The 17,963-nt window shown below is 48.2% G+C and overlaps 1 protein-coding gene across 3 annotated transcripts in view; it reads right to left on the bottom strand.

Annotated features, from left to right (window-relative positions):
• ACHE (acetylcholinesterase (Yt blood group)) overlaps window positions 1–16,103 on the bottom strand; it is a 401,526-nt gene extending 385,423 nt beyond the window's left edge. For all 3 annotated transcript variants that reach the window (XM_078670035.1, XM_078670032.1, XM_078670037.1), the window contains exon 1: window positions 15,881–16,103. The gene's annotated coding sequence lies outside the window, so the exon portion shown is untranslated. The remainder of the gene's footprint in view (window positions 1–15,880) is intronic.
• Window positions 16,104–17,963: the final 1,860 nt, after the last annotated feature.

Genomic DNA, 17,963 nt, shown 5'->3' with positions numbered 1-17,963 from the left:
AGAGGTGACGTCGAGGAGATCCTAGATTTCGGTTGCGTGTTTGAGGAGGGACCGCACATTGCGGAGGATGCAGTTGAGCCGGTTGGTTGCACTGTTGGTCGGCTGGGCAGCAGGAGGCGCTGGTGTGCTGATGTGGCAGAAGTTGCATTTGCAGTTTCGACAGGCGCACAGTGCAAGAGGATTCTACAGTGTTGCCAGATGGCAGGCGGTGTGGCGTCCAGGGTTCATGGCGAGGGTGCTGGTGTCGTAGCAGTGGACTGCCCGAGAGGAAGGGTCCTTGGTGATGAGTGCGGTCCATGGGCAGACGGACACAGACGGGCTTGCCTTTGGCACACTAGTGGTAAGCCTGCTGCTCATGGCCGCACAGCAGCCACCATTAAGTTGTGCGGCGAGGGACTGGACAGCTGGGAGGCGGGAAATGCGGGAAAGGACACTCGAGGGGTGGGGACATGGGGGGGGAAGAGGGGGTTGTAAATATATTTTAAAATAATTCCTACCTCACGGCCGAGTCCTGTGTTATCTGTGCTCCTGCTTTCCTGAGTCTGCTTCCAGGAACAGGAAGCAGGCAGCCAGGCTCCCTCCCCATAGCCAATCACAACGATGCAATGCGGCATCCAAATCTGTGACTCAGCCAGCAGGAGCCTCAGCCAGGTGGGACTTCACAAATTTGGGTACAGCAGTCACTGCCAAGTCTGCTGGGGAACCTCCAGATGCAGGTGATGCAACAGGGCCCCCCTAGTAGTGAAGTTGCAGCGCTCCCACCACAGTGTCTGGCCAGTGCAACATCCTCCGGCCTGTGATGCAGAGAGGCGCTCTACACCATTGGCAATCTCCTCCGTGCAACTCGGTGTAGTAGTGGCACGTGGTATGCTATGCTGACCTTCCTATGTTGGTGCGCAGGAGCGCCTCTCCCGTTCGCAGCTCCAAGGAGCACCGGGCGGTCTTCTCACAAAGGTCGGCAACATGTCTCCATGAGACCAGGCAGACTTCACCAATAGGTAAGGGCGACCGCTGACACCTCAATGTCCACCACCACGGGCCAACAACTCCACAGCACCTCCGCATCCCACTCCGGGTCCCAGACACAGGCCCAGCGAGGCCTCCGGGCCCCGGGGACTCACCGCACGTTCAAGGTTTTGCATGCCATGTATTTTCAAGGAGTGCGCAATGATAAGTGATGCATCACTGGTTTTGCCCAGCGATGCGCCTCGTTTCATGACTGTAGGCCTGAATTTCCTCTTCCCCTTGGACACTGGCTGGTCATCCAGGCTGTTGGAAGGATTGGGGGAGGGAGTTGTTGATCTGTGCTGCACTTGGCCCTGGCTGCTCCATTCTGCATTCCATTGGTTTTGTTTCTTATTTGTCATCAGAGGTGGACTTATAGGCTATTTTTGCCTCTAGAGGCAAAAAAAGACATGTTGGGTTGACTAATGTAAGTTTTTTGTCACTAATGGGCCTTTTGTCAGTTGTTGCCTGCTAACATCAGAATATGTATCACCTTCACACTAGTGTTAGCGGCAGTTTTCACCGGTGGCAACCTCAAACTATCAAACTCAAAAAAGGGGGAGAGATAGAGGGATATGCTAGGTCCACCCTCCTATTCTAGAAGTAGACATACAAAATCAATCAATCAATCAATCAATCAGAGCATTTGTATAGCGCACTACTCACCCGGAGGGTCTCAAGGCGCTGGGGGGGGGGGGGTTCGCTACTGCTCGAATAGCCAGGTCTTGAGCTGCTTCCTGAAGGCGAGGTGGTCTTGGGTCAGGCGGAGGTGGGTCGGAAGGGAGTTCCAAGTCTTGGCGGCCAGGTAGGAGAAGGACCTTCCTTCTGTGGTGGCTCTTCAGATGCGGGGGACGGCGGCGAGGGCGTGGCTGGTCGATCGAAGCTGGCGCGTGGGAGCGTAGAAGTTGAGGCGGCTGTTGAGGTATCCTGGTCCTTGGTTGTGTAAGGCTTTGTGTGCGTGGGTGAGGAGCCGGAAGGTGATTCTCTTGTTGACCGGGAGCCAGTGCAGGTCCGTGGGTGCGTCTCGGGGTGGCTCGGTAGCATCCAGGGGTTCGGCCGGCGTTGAGTGCGTTGAGGGTGGCGGCGTCGTACGTCCGGCGGGTGGGCCGGGGTCTGCGAGGGCCAGGGGTCCTGGCGCTGGGCGCGGTCCAGGCGCGGACGGGCGCAGACGGGCTTACCTTTGGCGCACCTTCGGCGCTCAATCGGTGCTCCCGCTGCGCGCATCCGCTGCGCGGTCGCTCAGGGGGCGTCATAAGAAGGGGGACGGGAGGGCGGTCTGCTGGGCTGGGCGAGCGTCCGGGCCAATGGGCCGGTGGTGGGCGGGGCCGCAGGGGCCATCGGCGGGAAAAGTGGCGAGCGGCCGGCTCCGCTGCGGCTGGGCCGCTCGGGGGTGCTGGGGGGGCGGCGGTGGCGGCAGGCAGGCGGCAGGCAGGCAGGCAGGGCAAGGAGGCTGGCTAGCAGGGCAGCAGGCGAGTGAGGGGGGTGACCCGGCCTCGAGAGGCACAGTGGTCCAAAATCCGGATTTATGGATAAAGAACTTAGCTGTAGAGATAGATTTTCATCAATTTGATGTACAAAATCTAGTAGAGAAGGGAAAAATGTCCTTTCTTGAGTTCCCTCCCTCACCGGTGTTTCCCCATGGTGACATGCTTCATCATAGCGGCCATCCCAACCCGCTGCGGGTTGAGGCGTGCTGCGACTTGCAAGAATACGTAGGAGCACTGTAGTGAGGAACTATGTGTAGTGCAGTGGTGTGTGCGGAGTGGGGGTGACTTAAAAATATCTAACTAGTGGGCGACAATACTTTATTCTTGCTCCTAGCTGATCTATTAAAAACGGGGTGGGTCGCTCGGTTGCCTGGTTACAATGATTCAGGGATCCCTAGTAGAGGGTCAACATGTTTTGAGCTTCCCCCACAGCTGTTCTTCAGGACGCCACAGGGACCAGCCCCGTGTGTACCACTCCAAAAGGTGCAGTGAAAAAGTGACTTTCAGATGCTATCTCATAAGCATAAGGTAAACAATACATACAATACGTAATATTGTAAGACATTCATCGAATATTGTAACGGGCCCCTTCTAAGGATGTACCTAGAGGCACGTCAGGTTGGCGTGTTACCACCAGACCAGAGAGAGGCCCCAATTGTGGCTATACACAAGGAGGGCAAGCCGGTTGATGACTGCTCCTCTTACTGGCCGATTTCACTCATAAATATGGAGGCAAAAGTGCTGGCGAAGGTCCTGGCGGAAAGGCTGCTCCCGCTACTGCCTGACCTGGTCCACGTAGATCAGTCAGGATTTATGCCTCGCAGAAGTACCAGGCATAATTGCGACGTCTGTATGGCGTACTGTACATGATGGAGGGGGTTGGGGACAGGGAGACGTCGTTGATGGCGCTGGACGCATCAATGGCGTTTGACAGTATTGAGTGGCCAAACCTCTTCATGGTCCTGCGGAGATTGGGCTTCGGGCCGATCTTTTGCAGTTGGGTGCGCCTCCTGTATGAACAACCACTGGTGCGGGTGCGGGTGAGCGGTACGGTTTCTAGAGCCTTCCAGCTCCGGCAGGGTACGAGACAGGACTGTCCCCTATCCCCTCTTCTATTTGCCTTGGCATTGGAGCCTTTAGCCCATTGGGTAAGAAGGGACTGCTTGTTTCGGGGCCTATCCTTTGCTGATGACTGGGAGGAGCGAATTAGCCTGTATGCTGACGACATCGTGCTTTATATGGCTAGGCCCTACCAGTCGATGGCGCAGGCTTTCCACCTCTTCGAGCGCTTTGGGAGCTACTCAGCCTACAGGATCAACTGGTCGAAATCTGTCATCTTTCCCCTTTCCGACCCTCCTCCGTGGATACCGTCCAGATGTCCGGCGGTGGTAGCGAGGGATGGTTTCAGGTACTTGGGGGTGTTTATCACCAGAGACAAAGCAGAGTTTTTCACCAAAAACTTTGAGCCCCAGTTGAAGCGCCTGCTCACAGATGTGAGCCACTGGCGCACGCTGCCTCTGTCCCTGATGTTCAAAATGCTGACATTGCCCCGCCTTTTATATCTCCTGCCGAACACCCCATATCCGATCTCACCGGGATTCTTCAAAAGAATATCCCAGGCGGTGCCGACACTTCTTTGGGACGGGGGTGCCCCTCGGATTGCGCTGCGCAAGCTGACACGGAGGGTGTATGATGGTGGGCTGGCCCTGCCAGACGTGCAGTTATACTACTGGGCGTCCCAGCTGCAGGTGGTGAACGACTGGGTGTATACGGATAGGTCTGAGCTGGCTTATAGAGTGGATCGTTCAGTGATGCCTGGCGGAAATTGCGAGTCCCTACTGTACACCAGGAGGGCATGCACTGATTTGCTCTCCCACACCGGAGTAGTGGTCTAATGTTGGAAAGAAGCGAATCGGTTTCTAGCGTGGACGGGGTCCCTGACGGGTCGGACTCCCTTATGGATTGAGGAGCAGCTGAGTGAGGTTGCCAGACTGCAGGGCTTCAGGGGTTGGCAGGTCATTGGCATTGACTATTTGGGGGATGTGTGGAAGGGGGACACCCCTCGCTCGTTTGCATATTTGCAGAAGGAATATGACTTGCGGGACTTGCAGCGCTAACATTACATGCGTCTCGTACACGTGCTGCATTCCCATATCCGCGGGGGGGCTTCCGTCCCGGAATATTCCACCATGGAGGATCGGTTACTGCTTGATCCCATTCTGGACAGGCCCACGTCCACGATCTATGGTAAGTTAATAAACAATATGCCAGACACGTTGGTGTCTTTGAGGGCGACCTGGGAGAAGGATTTGGGCCCCTTGGATGACGACGATTGGCAGGACGCCCTGCAGAGCCCACGGGAAATCGCGATCAGGGTCCGGTTCCGATTGGTGCAACTTAAAATTCTGCACCGGGTGTACTACCCCGGTGATCCCCTCTCCACCGCCGTGCTGAGTGGTCGCTCCCCAGTCTCCCTGGCGAGACCTGGTATCGTTGTACTGCCTACCACAGCTTACTAGCCTTGTGCTGCCTCGCTCGCTGCTCCGCTATCATTAATTGTATTCTGCTTATTTGCACTGTGCTGCCTTGCTCGCTGCTCCGCTTTCAGCATTTGTATCATTAGCTTATTAGCCTGGTGCTGCCTTGCTCGCTGCTCCGCTATCATTAATTGTCTTCAGCTGATTAGCATTGTGCTGCCTTGCTCGCTGCTCCGCTTTTACTTTAATTTAAATTGGCCAGTATCTGTTTAAACTGTTATCCCCTGCTCGCTGCTCCGCTCTTCCTGCGCAGAACCTTCCACACTTAGCGCGATCACCCCCGGTACTGTTCTCTGCCCTCCCCTCCGCTGCCATTTTGGGTGTTGTTGTTTGTGTTGGGTCAGCGTCCTCGTGAGCCCGCCCCGCCTCCCAGCTGAGCCGCCCTCGCCCCTCCCCCTCCCCACCATCCATATATGACAGTAGCCCATGCGCGCAGCGTCTACGCGCAGCGACCGCGCCCAATCCGCGCCGAAGGTGCGCCAAAGGTAAGCCCGTCTACGCCCGTCCACGCCTGGCCCGCGCCCAGCGCCAGACCCCTTGCCCCTCGCGCTGCCCAACCCTCTCGCATTTCCTACGACGCCGCCTCCCTCCTAGCCCTTAACCCCGGTCGCGCCCCCAACTGCGTCCAGGCCGCTCCTGGACACACCCATGGACCTTTCTCCTGCTACTCCTGCAAACTCAGCGGCACCGTCAACATCTCCGCTTCGACCACACCTCAGACTCCCGACCCCAACCATCTACAATGCATCCTTCTCAACACCCGCTCGGTCCACAGACACGCCATAGAACTATGGAATCTACTAGACACCATCTCTCCAGACATCGCCTTCCTAACGGAAACATGGATGAACGCTTCCTCCGCCCCAGACATCACCATTGCCATCCCTGAAGACTATAAGATCACGCGCAAAGATCGTACCGGCCACACAGGAGGAGGAATCGCTATCGTCCATAAGAAATCAATCCGCATCTCAACCAGCTCTGACTCCAAACTCACCAACTCCGAACACCTTCACTTCCAGATCCACATCGACCCCAAAACCACACTCAGAGGCACCCTCCTCTACAGACCACCAGGACCCCGCGCAAAATTCAGTGAAGACATCTCGGACTTCATCACTCCACACGCGCTCCCCTCCAAAGAATACATCCTTCTGGGAGACCTCAACTTTCACCTTGAAAAGAACAACGACCGCAACACCACCACCCTCTTGGACAACCTCGCCAACCTCGGACTTAAACAACTGGTCACTTCCCCCACCCACATCGCAGGTCACACACTCGACCCCATCTTCACCTCCAGCAATCATGTCTCCTTCAGCCACACTACGGATCTCTTCTGGACTGACCACAGCTGCGTTCACTTCACCTACAACAAGCCCAAACCCACCAACCACCTCCAACCAACTCTACAAAGAAACTGGAACAAAATCACCACCGACCAGATCTCCTCATCGCTCCTTCTAAGCACCCCAGCCCACTCTTCTAACCCAAACCAAGCCGCCGCCAACTTCACCCTATGGCTATCCAACACCGCCGACACCTTAGCACCACTGAAAAAACGTCAAAGCAAACTTGGCAACAAGAAGGCCTCATGGTTCAACGATGATCTTAAGAAGTCCAAGAAACTCTGCCGCACCCTCGAAAAAGCTTGGAAAAAAGACCCAACCACCAGCACCAAGGACGCCTTCAAAAACGCCACCCGCACTCACCACCAACTAATCCGAAAGGCCAAGAAAACAGCATTCAAGGATCGACTTGACAACAACGCCCACAACAGCAAGGAACTTTTCAACATCGTCAAGGAATTTTCCAATCCCTCAGCCAACTCCAACGACATCACCCCCTCTCAAGCCCTCTGTGACTCCCTAGCCTCATTCTTCCACAACAAGATTGCAGACATCCACAACAGCTTCGACAACCAACCCGGAGTCCAACCCACCCAACCATATGCTGAACACTCTCCCCCCGCGAACACCCTTAACAACTGGAACCCAATCTCCACCGAGGACACCATCCGCCTGATGAACTCCATCCACTCAGGATCCCCCACAGACCCATGCCCTCACCACATCTTCAACAAAGCTGACTCCGTCATAGCACCGTTCCTCCGAGACGTCATCAACTGCTCCTTCAATTCCGCCACCTTCCCGGAAAACTGGAAACACGCTGAACTCACCGCCCTTCTGAAAAAACCCACAGCGGACCCCACCGAACTCAAAAATTACCGCCCCATTTCGCTCCTTCCATTCCCGGCCAAAGTCATCGAGAAAGCTGTCAACAACCAGCTCGCCGCTTTCCTCGAAGCCAACAATTCCCTCGACTCCTCACAATCTGGATTCCGAGCAAAACACAGCACTGAAACCGCCCTTATCGCAGCAACAGACGACATTCGAACTCTACTGGACAATGGAGACACAGTCGCCCTCATCCTCCTCGACCTCTCTGCAGCATTCGACACAGTCTGCCACAGCACCCTTTTACAACGCCTCAGCAACATCGGAATACAAGGAAAAGCACTTGAATGGATCACCTCGTTCCTCACCGGAAGAACCCAGAGAGTCCGCCTTCCACCATTCAAGTCCGAGGCCACCGAAGTCATCTGTGGCGTACCACAAGGATCCTCACTCAGCCCCACCCTCTTCAACGTATACATGAGCCCCCTCGCGGCCATCGCCCGCCAACACAACCTCAACATCATCTCTTACGCGGATGACACTCAACTAATCCTTTCTCTCACCAAGGACCCCAGCACCGCCAAAACTAACCTACACGAAGGAATGAAAGAAGTCGCTGAATGGATGAAACACAGCCGTCTGAAACTGAACTCAGATAAAACAGAAGTCCTCATCCTAGGTACATCCCCCTCTGCATGGGACGACTCTTGGTGGCCGGAAGCCCTTGGAAAAGCACCCATCCCGACAGACCACGCACGGAACCTAGGCGTTATCCTGGATTCTTCACTCTCAATGAACAGACAAGTCAGCGCCGTATCCTCATCCTGCTTCAACATTCTTCGCATGCTCAAAAAAACATTCCGCTGGATCCCCACCGAGACCAGGAAAACAGTCACCCATGCTCTGGTCACAAGCCGACTGGACTACGGAAACACCCTCTACGCAGGTACTACCGCTAAACTCCAGAAGAAACTCCAACGAATCCAAAACGCCTCAGCCAGAATCATATTAGACATCCCACGCAGCGAACACATCTCTGGTCACCTGAAAGACCTCCACTGGCTACCCGTCAATAAGAGAATCACTTTCCGACTGCTAACCCACGCGCACAAATCACTCTACGACATTGGACCAGAATGCCTTAACTCACGACTGTCCTTCTACACCCCCCCCCGCCATCTACGTTCTTCCAGCCAAGCCCTCGCCACTGTACCTCGCATCACCAAGACCACCATGGGAGGCAGATCCTTCTCATACCTGGCTGCTAAAACATGGAACTCACTTCCCACTTACCTTCGCCTCACCCAGAACCACCTAGCATTCAGAAAGCAACTTAAAACGTGGATATTTGACAAGTAATCCTCCTCCCCTTCCTAAGCGCCTTGAGACCCTCTGGGTATGTAGTGCGCTATATAAATTCTCTGACTGACTGACTGACTGACCCCCGTACTCTGTTGTATACCTGGGGGGGAGGGGGGGTGCCAGTCCTCTTTGTGTGCACTGGGTTGTGGAGGGGAAGGGTCCTTCTACCACATACTTTGGGAATGCCGGAGATTTTCCACTTTTGGACCAAGGTCATGGACATAATGACAGAGGTGGTGGGGTCTCCGGTCCCGAGGGAACCCAAATGGTTGCTTTTTTTTTATTTCAAAGTTTTTTTATTGAAAAGTTTACAAATATAATACAAATACAGTACAGTAGCGATGCGGGGGCACATACAGATGGGTTACTGGAGTATCGTGGTTGAGTGGCGTCGATTGGGTTTATTCCTGATGCTGGTGAGAATGATAAAGGGACCCACTGATTGGACCAGAACTCTGGCTGGCTATGGCGGCGGGAGTGGCAAAAAAGAACATCGCCAGGGCCTGTGGGGCGTCGGCGTCTCCGCAGTGGGACCAGTGGGAGCGAGACCTGGACTGGTGCCAGAGGGCAGAGGAGACCATTTATAAAAGCAGGGGGTGCCCTAAAAAATGGAAGAAGAACTGGGGGCCTTGGAGAAGGTACAGGGGGATGGGGGAGGCCTAGGGTGATGGGTTTTATTGTGATTGTCCTGATGCTGGCTAAATGTGATTATTCTTCATGCTTTACACTGTTAATAAAAAGAATAAAAAATATATATTGTAAGATCATAAAGTCATGTTGTATCTGAAATGAAGGAAAACAAACATAGTTAGGGAAAAACATCCCATCCTAAATAGGGTAGGTATTAAATCACTGCCAATAAATGACGCTCCTCATGGTGAGTGCCTAGTAAAGAAGTAGTTTCCTGCGTCATGCTTGACTCGAACAAAAAAGAAAGACCTCCCAGTAAACAACCTGCATCTTTAAACCTGGATAGAAGAAAAAGGCGCTGTGAATCAGTGCACGGTGCCAGTAGTGTTGTGCCTTAACAGAAATCGATCCTCGTGGTAGTGCCACGACAAACAAAAGACAAAAAAAAAGTTACATTAAACACAAAGAACATACTTTTAAAAGGCAGAACTTTGCCTCATGGTCATTCGAGGGGGCGAGAGAGGGTTCCCACTGGAACTCTAAAACGGAAAGAAATGCTGATTATACTTCCGCATGTAGTGGTCTCCACTCGAGTGACAGACCGGGCAGTGCTGTGGTACAAAAAACACAGGGGCATATTACCAACAACTAGCGATAATTATCGCTATGTTGGCTTAGCGGCAATATTTTTATTGCCGAGCTGCGGCGATTTTTATCGCTTAGGAACCTTGCTATTATCAAGGTTTATCTCCTAAGCGATAAAAATCGGCAGAAATGCATGAATATCGCTGAAAAGTCCGCGATATTCATGCATTACTGAGCTAATGCTCTTAGCCATGTTATCCACCTACCATTGGATAACATGGCTAAGAACTGCTCAGGGCAGGTGTTAGCTTTTGGAGATATTCGCGCTTAGTGCGAATATCTCCAAAAGTTGGTAATAGGAGATAGCGATGCTAGCGACTGTTTCCAGTCGCTAACATCTTGGCACGCCCACTTTGCATGCCATTAGTGATAAATTTCACTGACATGCGAAGCGGGGCCCAAGATGGTCGCTATCTCCTACTAGCTGTCGCTAACTGGTGTTAGCGACAGCTAGGTAATAGGGAGATAATTTTATCTCCGCTTTCTTGGCTTTTAAAGCCAAAAAAGCGGAGATAAACCCCCTTGATAATCTGCCCCACAGTTTGCCCCGAGTCTATCTTCGTAGCTGCAAAGGAACGGACTTACTTGATGAATCTCCTCTCCTGACCGTGCACCTGGGTGGTTCCCTCGAGACCGCATATTAGCGTGTCTCAGCCGGGAGCGGTTATGAAGAAGTGTTTCCGCCTAGTCATAGTGAAAAAGATAGTGCAGGAACATTCACAAAATGGACGCCTTATTCTAAGCTAATGGAGTGGCCCTATTGGGGTGTATGATTTACGTGTACTAACATGAAACACAAAACAATACTTACAGTGGAGGAAGAGTGCATAGTTAAAAAATGGGACTGGAGTTATTCCTATAATAGCGATGCTGACTATGTGCTATATAGCGTTCACGCCCAAAAATGCTCAATGTACTAAAGGGAATAAACATACTTATGGTGCTGCTGACTGTATGTTACAGTTTTTGCACAATACCCATGGGGTTTGAATGAGCCGATGTACACTCGACTGGGGATATGTAATATTGGTGTAGGAGGTACTACCCACTGGAGGTCGGGTTGTATGAGTCAATGTGTTTAATTAGTAGATGCTCATGGTAAAAGGTCGGTCGAGTGTTGCACCTACTGGATAGGGTGTACCGACTGTACGAGTGATGTGTTATGCAGGCTCAGGTGTTAAGACATGTAAAACGCTGATATATCCTGTGGTGCTGCGTTTATGTGTCCAATGGGGGGCTACGCCATCCTAGTAACCACAAGCTTTCTGGTGTATTGTGCGTTTTTTTTCGGAAATACAAAAAGTCAGAAATTATCAAAAATGAAGGGTGTGTGTGACAGCCACCCTGAGTTCAGAGAAGACTCTCAGCTAAATATCTGGAAGATTCTATTTGGAGAATTGTCCCCAAGGAATGTTATCGTTAAGACCATGGCTGTCTGTGCGTAACTTGAACACCCAACGTTGATCCTTCTCCAGGAGTCGATGTTCCAAGTTATCGCTGTTTTTAATATGTTCCAGGATCACCCATCTCATGTCGTTTGGAGTGTGTTGTTTCTCAATGAAATGTGATGTCATTTTTGTGGTGGTCCGTTTACATCTAATGGTACTGCGGTGTTCAACAATCCTTGTGTTTGCTTTTCTTGTGGCCATCCCCACGTAGTGTAGGTTGCAGGTATATGTGATCATGTATACTACCCCTGATGTATTGCAATTCGTGAAGTTGCGTATTTCCCAGGTCATTTTGTTGTTAAATTCAATTTTTTTAGTTGCTGAGGTCAGGTGGCATACACTACAATTGCTGCAAGGGTAGTGTCCATTGGGTAATGTATGTAGGGTTCTCTGCCCAACCCCTCTCGTTTCATTTTTGGGGTGAGTGTGGACAAGGTAATTCCTTGGATTTTCCCCTTTCTTTGACTGAACATTGGTCTTGGGATGTCACAGTGTACCACTGTGCAGTGTCCGCCAATGGTTTTTGATGATCTTAGTTACTTTGTCTGATGCTACGTTGTAGGTAGTGATGCAGATTTGTCTTTTTTCTGTTCTTACTCCTTCCTTTGTTTTTGGTTCTAGGAATGCCTCTCTGTGGTTGTTGGCGGTTCTCATTTTTGCTTTGGAGATTAGGTGTTTGGGGTAGTGCCTTGCTATTAGTCTCTCAGAAAGGTCTTTTGCTTGGATGTTATAGTCTTCTTTTTCAGTGCAATTGCGTCTTAGTCGTAAGAATTGGCCAAACGGCAGGTTGTCCTTCAATTGTCTCGGGTGAAAGCTGTCGCAAATAAGAAGACAGTTTCTGGCTGTTAGTTTGAAGGAGTTGTTGTGCTCAGCATACCTTCTGTGGCTACAATATTGAGGTCCAGGAAGACCAACTGGGACCTGCTCATGGTGTAGGTGAATTTGAGAAAAGGGTCTTGGAGGTCTAACCAATCGACAAAGTTGATGGCTTCAATTTCTGTCCCTTCCCAGATCAGTAGTACATCGTCGATGTATTGTTTCCAGAGTTTCAGATGTTCGATGTGGAGATTGGACTCATTGAGTATTTTCTGTTTTTCCAAGTGGTGGACATAAAGTCCCGCTACACTCTGCGCGAATGTGCTCCCCATGCTGGTACCGTGCACCTGGCGGAACAATGTATTTTCAAATTTGAAGTAATTCTCGGTTAATGTCAGCCGGCAGCATTCAAGTACCACGTGTCTGGGTGAGTGGTAAACCCAGGGATTTTCGAAAAGGACTTCTTCCAGGATTTGCAGGGTTTCCTTGTGCGGTAGGCACGTATACAAGCTCTCTACGTCTAGGCCATTCAGGATGTTAGTTGTTGGGTTGAATTGTAGGTCTTGAAGGAGGCATAGGACAGCCTTGGTGTCCTGTAGGTACGTGTTGGTACCTTGGATATTGGGCCACAGATAAGCATCGGCAAATTTTGAAAGGGGTTCTAGGATTGAACCAATACCTGACACTATAGGTCTGCCAGGAGGGTTTTCAATTGATTTATGGATTTTTGGTATGGTGTAAAAATATGGAATGGTCAGATTAGTGTTTTCTAGGAAATCGGCTTCCTTTTTAGTTATCCAATTGTTTGCTGTGGATTCCTCTGCCAGGTACACAATTTCTATGCGTAGAAGTTCAGTTGGGTCTTCCTTGATTTTGATGTAATTCCTTTAATCTGCCAGGAGTTGCAGGCACACCTCTCGATATGCTGTGGTGTTTTGTAGTACTATTGCACCCTCTTTGTCTGCTGGTTTAATGGTAATTTTCTTCTACATGGCCAGTTGTTGTATGACCTCATGTTCTGTTTTTGCTGGTGTTGTGGAAAACTTTGATAGTTCTCGGGTTAATTTGAGATACTTCCTTGAATACTGCTTTTTCGTTCAGTTCACAGCATAGTTGGAATTTGTCCATGCTCGGCGTTGGCACAAAACCCAGTCCTTTCTCTAGGACTGTTTTTTGAGTCTGGGTGAGGGCGGTGTCTGAAAGATTCACCACTAGGCTGTTAGGTTGCTGGTTGATGGGTAGTCCGGTGGGCCCATGCTCCTGGTGTGGCTAAAATATGTATCATAATTTTGTATATCACCTCTGTGGGCCCCGTTCTTTCTATAGGAAATTTTCAGAAGCGGATCCTTTCCCATTTCTCAATTATCCATAAGTCCGATTACTGAGCCTCGTGACATAAATCTATGCTATCCTTACTGGTTACACAAGTAAGTTTCGAATTGGGGAGCTCCGTGTGCTGGTCAAGAGAAGGCTGCAGGTGCGCATCAGATTTCTTATGAAGATGGCGTAAGCGGAAAGTGGACAAGAAGTGGGAATAAAAATATAAAGAAGGCAGACAGCATGGAAGGATGACTTTGAAAACCGAGAACACAGTATCACAGACTAACGGTGTGCTTTTTGGCAGCAGTTTGGAAACAAGTAAAGGAAACTACTTCCGGTTTCTTCTCAGAGCTGCAAACTTGATATGTTATTTGAAACAATTTGTATTGACGCACAAGAAAGAAAAAAGTAGCAAATCAATTTATACCAATCTTGTGACGCAAGAGGAACAAAAAAGTTCCTCATCTTTTTTATCAATCGACCAGTGAAAACGTTTGTATAAAGGCAAAGCATTAAACAAATCCATTCCACAATGGCTTTTTCTCTGTTCACTAAACAAACATGGAAAAAATATTCCTGGGGGGCATTTCAATTAGGCTGGGTAAATTTGTAAAATTCCTGAATTTCGCGTTATATAAAATTCTGGAGATTTTTTAGAAATTTCTCATTACAAATGTTTTGCCAGTCTCTCGAAAGATACAGGGGAAACTGGTTTGCGCAGAAAAAGTCTCATCATGGAACACTTACTTTCCAAACCATTCTCCTGCCTGTATGTCATTTTTTTACACGCAGGGCATATTATTAAAATAATTATGCAAGATACCAGCAAGTCACATTTTTCTCTAAAATCATAATTTCTCACAACATTGTGAATTTTTCACGGAATTCAGAGAAATTTCACAAGAAAGTGATACAATTTTGCTGACCCTTGGAAAAGATTCCCCCCACTCTTGCACTTTGAAATAATGCACAAGATTTCAGTGGCGGTGCGTCCATTGGGGGCGTTTGGGCGTTGCCCTACCAATGCCACGGGCCCATGAGCCCATTTAGACATCGGTCTACTTCTGACGCTAATTCCAGCAATCAGTACTCCTGATTGGAATGGAATTGGAGTCAGAAGTAGAACGAGGAGGAGGGACGCTGAAGGGGGTGGGGCTGCAGCAGTACTCAGGGTGAGTGACAGCGCAATGGTGCGCATGTTCATTTTTGGGCAGGTCTTTTTTAATACCAGCCCGAACATGCGCACTAAGCCTTCCCCTTAGGAGAGCGAGGGTTGCTTCATTTGCAGCCCCCGGTCTCCTAATGGGCAGGGAGTGACCCTGCTCCAGGCCAATCCTGACGCTGCTGGACTCTGGAGCAGCATCTGGATTACCCCCGGGGCTTGAATAGCCTTACGGGAAATAGTCTCGAAACGCCACGGCGGGGGTATTACTTCCTTCGCCATTATCAGGTGGCTCTTCCCGTACTGGTGGTGTCGCTGCCGTTTCAACTGAACATTGTATTTTTGTGCTCTAAAAGCAACAGGACTGTCTACCGTACTTGTCTACTCTACGAAAGTTATTCGCATTTTGAATTTTCCATTACAGTTCGGGGAATCTTTGCTCACCAGGAACTCCGTGTTTCTACGCTGTCCGAGATACAACAGTTCTTTCTGCTAAACAGTGAACCATACTGATTAAACAGCTTCAACCGGTACAGAAGCTTGGTTCTTTCTATATAAGTCTCTTTTTAACAACTCAGGAAACGTCGTGGAATCATAATGTTAATACAGTTTGCCTTAGCCTTGAAAAAGTCGTCCCAAGACGAAACACGTGTCGGCTGTGAATTTCTCTATGTCTACGTGTCAACTGTGATGAAGATTTGAAAATAAAAGACTTTTCTGTTTTTTGGACAATATTTGAGTCGTGCCATTTATGAAGTCACGTGTGCTTGACTTACTTAAGTCATTGTGGTAACAAATGTTTGGGTTGTGCTCTGTCTAACAAAGTTTTTGACACCTTCGTATGGGGTTTGACACGGTCTGGAGCTAATCCCCTGATCTGGGAGACATTTTTCTTTCCTATTTAAATCTCTTTTGGGTTCCTTTAAAAATCTGAAATCAGGTGTATTCTCCGCTTGCAAAAATACTGCAGGTTTGTGACATTTACACATTGATTTAAAGATGCAAAATGTATGTCAATTCTGCGGCAGTACATTTGATCATTTACTGTATGGCTCTATATGACTGTCACTAATGTTAGGACATCATAGCACTTAAGGGTAGATCTGTATGTTTAGTTGGAGATTGTGTGGCTGTAGTATGCCCTATGTGGGAAGAGATAGTTGTGGTATGGAGGAACTGAAACATGGTTGGGTGATTGTGTCAGACTTGTCACTGCTAGTATGCATACCTGTATTATAGAGGTATGCATGCTTGCGTAGAGCGCGTTTCCATTAGCATTCGTTCGACCTACCTGATCGATGAATCATTGCATGCTGGGTGTGTTCCCTGATTCTTTTGATCACAGGTCATGGTTTGGCATCAGTAGAGCTGGCAGGTCTTTGGGGAGGTGGGCGAGCACAACGGGAGTCCTTGTTTGTACAAGGCTTTGGTTGTTTGGAGTGGCTTCTTGTGAAGTAGGTTTCTTAGTACGAGGGATTAATGAGTGTTGCATTGCAGAGAGTTCAGGATAACACAAGAGTCTAAAGGTTGAAGATTTGAATTTTTATGGACTTCCCGAAGGCGAGGTGTTTTTATAATTTCCTAACGTAGATGCGTCTGTAAGTAACTTACACTTTTGCATAATTTACATTTGCAAAATTACATTTTAAAGAAGTTTGCTACTTTTTGCTTATTCACAAAATCCAAGTGTAAAGTATTATTAAAATAAAAACTGCAGTAGTAAGTCCAGCACCACATATAACCAACCACTGGTCGTGAAAAGCCCTCCCATAGAATATAATGGAGGTGCAGATTTAAAGTAAAAATCCATAGAAAAGAATGTTAAATTAAAGTAAATTATTTAAAATAGTTAAACGTTCAAAACTGAACTAAACTGAACTAAAATGGTTAAAATATAAAGAAATAATGTTATATATATATATATATATATATATATATATATCCATGGGGAAAGAAAGAGTTGCCCCTAGGTGGGATGCACTTACAGGTAGGGATTAATGCCATCGCAAGGCCGCGAGCCGCGAACAGAGTCCCTTTCCTGCCAGACGCGTTTCGGGCCAACGCCCTCTGCAGTGGCAGCACATGTGACATGACGGCAAGCTGCAGGCACCAGTAAATACCCTCAGTAATTATGCACAGGTGTAAAACCTGAAGCAATGCTCTCTGGGACTGATGGTTCCGTAAAAATATATATATCCATACATACATTTGTACATGCTTCAGATTTATCAAAATTTCATTTAATATATTTCCATTTTTTTAAAGTTTTTAATCAAACTTAAGTTAATAGTGCAGTAGCATTCTCTATGTTGTTCTACATTTAAAATAAATATATAAAATGAATTAAGATTAATAGGTAGCATAACAAATATGTGTTATATTTATTTTAATGTTAAATAAATGTTAATATTTTTCCATATTCTTTACTCTGCGGAGATCTTCACAGCAACTTCGGAGAATCCCTATGCCCATAAATGTGCAATTTATTTGTTTGCAACTTTGTCTTTCAGACAAAAACACTTTCTATGCATTAAAGTACAAGGAAGACATTTTCAATACTTATTTCAGATTTAAATCTGCCACTATTTAAAAAAATGTCTATAAACACAGGCTAAAACATGTCGACCACTGTATAGCAGGTTTGGCGTAAAGTAAGAAGAGTCAAATAAAAAACTGTTACTAGTCATTGGCCACTATTTTGCTCTACTTTGTCTGGTAATATTGAGAAGATATTTACGCAACACTTAATTTTATGAAATGCTCTACAAAAGATCACAGATAAGACAGAAATATCTATTGGTGCTAGGACAAAATATAAAGTGTACTGCACCTCGCAAATTGCATTTTATAGTGATATTTGAAATGATTAAAAGGTTTAAGATGCCTTTCTAAGGTTATAAATTCTAGGAAACTTAAATCAAAAATATTGTTAGGAAGCAAAGGTATTCTAGAGTAATTTACATGCCTGAGTAGCTCCTTCAAAAAGGGAGGAAGATAACACAACAGCATGTTGGGTAAAGTGTGACAAGAATGAGAAAATAATGCAATTTTGTTCTGCAGTAGGTCATTGGCTTAGACACCTGCTAATGTGTTTTGAATGCAAGAAGAAGCACAGAGTTCATCACTTGCTATTGGTATGTGCAAACTGTACTTTTGTGCTGCCATAGAAATCAGTACTCACAGAAGTGATTAATAAGTGAGGCTAAAGAATGCTGGTAAATCTTTAAGAAAGGAAAACTGATTTGGTTGAGTGGGAGGGCAGGGGACAGTAAAATCCTGCTCTTACCTACTGTAAAGAATAATTCTCAAATTTGTGATATGTTGTGCAAGGTCTTTGCTTTACCATAAGGTAGCAAGCACATTTCCTGTTCGAC

The sequence above is a fragment of the Lissotriton helveticus genome, chromosome 12 (genome assembly GCF_964261635.1).
Source record: "Lissotriton helveticus chromosome 12, aLisHel1.1, whole genome shotgun sequence".
Lineage (NCBI taxonomy): Eukaryota > Metazoa > Chordata > Amphibia > Caudata > Salamandridae > Lissotriton > Lissotriton helveticus.
This window is presented reverse-complemented; position numbering and strand designations above follow the sequence as displayed.